The sequence below is a fragment of the Alligator sinensis genome, unplaced genomic scaffold, assembly GCF_000455745.1.
Source record: "Alligator sinensis unplaced genomic scaffold, ASM45574v1 scaffold154_1, whole genome shotgun sequence".
Taxonomy (NCBI): domain Eukaryota; kingdom Metazoa; phylum Chordata; order Crocodylia; family Alligatoridae; genus Alligator; species Alligator sinensis.
The window spans coordinates 446,616-449,174 of record NW_005842072.1 but is presented as its reverse complement, the minus strand read 5'-3'; the positions used below and the strand labels follow the sequence as shown (position 1 = coordinate 449,174).

The 2,559-nt window shown below is 46.6% G+C and overlaps 1 protein-coding gene across 1 annotated transcript in view; it reads left to right on the top strand.

The window, feature by feature from the left end:
• Positions 1-10: 10 nt before the first annotated feature.
• The window catches only part of GAS2L3 (growth arrest specific 2 like 3), a 26,254-nt gene continuing 23,705 nt past the window's right edge, over positions 11-2,559 (top strand). Inside the window, exon 1 of the mRNA XM_006023631.3 lies at positions 11-51. The gene's annotated coding sequence lies outside the window, so the exon portion shown is untranslated. The remainder of the gene's footprint in view (positions 52-2,559) is intronic.

Here is a 2,559-nt window from a genome sequence, read left to right as displayed (position 1 = left end):
TGAGCGTGGCACGCTTGCTGCCCCGGCAGTCAGACCCTGCGGCTGCTGCCTGTGAGTACCCCGGCCCGGCGTGGCCCGGCGCCGCGGGGGCGGTGCGGTGCGTTGGGAGCGGTGCTTTTGGTTGCGCGGGGCCGGGGTGGGGGGCAAGCCCCTGGGCACCCCGCCCGGCTGGTGAGCTCCCTGGAGCGCTGCAGGCAGCCCACCCGCCCAGCGGTGGGGGCTTGGGACACGTCCTGTCAGCACTCCCGAGGCGCGTCTTCCCTTCAGGGGTCCTTAGGACCCCCACAGAGCATGGCGAAGTCAGGCTGGAAACGGACTGATGCAACCCGGGACTCGCTATCCTCCTCCTCCTCCGCGTGTTTGATCCCCTTCCAGGAGTCTTGAAGCATTTTGGGGTTGATCCACAGCACTTGCAGTCAGTAGAAAACTTTTCTGCTCCTCCTCCTCGTGCCAGCTGAAAACAAGCTGGAAGTGCCATCTGACAGGGGCTCCCAGAGAGGAGCCGAGATGCACTTGTGGGCCGCCTGCCTGGTTTGATCATATTAACATGAAGCACTTGCAAGCTGGGCAAAGAAGAAGGGAAGGGAGGCAATTAATTGGGCCTTGCCGGTGTTGCTTGTACTGCCGTAAATGGCACAACTACTTATTTAAAATTAACTGTTTATACATAGCCTCTGTCCTAGGTAGCTCTCAATCTGCAGTGTGGTCCAGACGAAATTATCACAGGCACTCAAAATTCCCATTTCTGTGATTTATTTAATTTTTTGGAGTATTTAAGATGATATGTGTAACCTTGTGTTAACATTTTTACATTAGAATTAATGCAGAAGATAATGCAATAGGCGAGGCTGGGCAGTGAACAGCTTTTAGTGTATAAACTTTATTAACCTGACCTCATTGCAACTATTGAACTCCACAGTGAGTTGACAGCACAGTACCATGTAACAATAGATATTTGCGCTCCACACAGGTATCTGAGATCCCAATCCTTTCTTTTCTTTTTTTAAAGGAATATGGTTTGCTTTAATGGCCTTGGCTACAATTTCCATTCCTGCAGTTTAGTGTGCTGAAAAGATGAGTAGCTCCATTCTCAAATTGGCTGTGCTTCAAGGATGCTATATCTAGCTTGTAGAATAGTTTAGCATTCTTTGGTATAAAGGCACTCTATAAATTGTCTCCGTAGACCTTAAGGCTTGGGCAGCCTATACGTTTTAAATCTTATAAGCATGGTCTTGGATTTTTATTTACTTATGTCTTTTTAAAATTTGTCAACTTGTCAAATTTTTAAAACTCGTTCCTTGGTTCCTGACTACAGATGGCCATATAACAGGGTGGTCAAGTTTTTGCTGAGCCAGATGCTTTGCTGACTAATTCTGGGAAGCCTTGGGACCCAGGTCCTGCCTAGCTGAGCAAAAAGTGCATGCTTTTCAACTGTTGGCTCTACCTGAGTTATGTATACATGATTGCAAAACATCATTGCTAGGTGGACTAATATACATGAAGCCACATCAGCTGTCCGAGTTGTAGTCCTAAGATCCTCCCAGATGTACCAGTTTGCATCAAAGGACTTGTCTTTGCCTTTCCTGTAGAGATGTCGCTTGCTGAGATAACTGCTTCAGCAGTTAATACTCCTTGATTTAAAAGGCATCCTTTGTCATGATAGGACTTATGTGACTCCACGGGCTTCCCGTCTGCATTAAAGATGAGGGCAGGTTCACAGTAGAGAGTTGCATGTTTCCTTAGGGATACAGAAAGGGAATTCCTGAGGAGAGCAGCTACTGAAATGACCAGTGATTGCCACCTCACATAGCTTAAGCTTGATTAACTAATCTGTTTTTTTTTCCTCCCTCTGGTATGCATTTGGGGTCCCACCAAGAAAAGCCATTTTTAAAAATAAGGATTAGCGTTGCTTCATGTGATGTATTTGGCTACAGCAGCTGCATTTACACAGAAGCACTCTGTAGGCTTCACGCAGCTTTTGATGCACTTAAGGACCCAACATGGAAAAGAGGTGGCAATATGTATAAAGAAGAACTCCTGAGTATATTAAATCAATGCCAGTTGTCACCTTGAAACAAAGTTGTATGTTTGTTTAAAAAGGAACATACTGTGTAGAAATGTTGCTTCTGACCACACTGTTAGACCTAATTTGGGGATCGACAATTGCATGTTTTAAATTTTAAACGGGTGGGTTAGCTGGGGGTTTGAGTTGTGTGTATACAGGATGCACTTCAAGCCAGACTACTTTCCTGAGATATGTTCATTCCTTTTTGGTGTCCTGTACCTTGGATCTACCACCCTGGTCTTTCTCTGACTGTATGCTGAATCTCTACACTTAAGACTTGTGTGGATCTTAGCAATAGGTTGCTCCTACCCACATATGTTATGATGACTTGCACTACCTTAGTCTGATGGGACCTCCATTGTTTGAGGCCCTGGACAGTTGCCCTGGTTGCTTATCTCTAAGTCTGGCAGAGGTGTAACAATACAGCCAGGTGCCTGGGGCAGCTGCCATGCGCAGGGCCAGCAGTGACTTCTGGTTGCCACTATGCTGAGGGT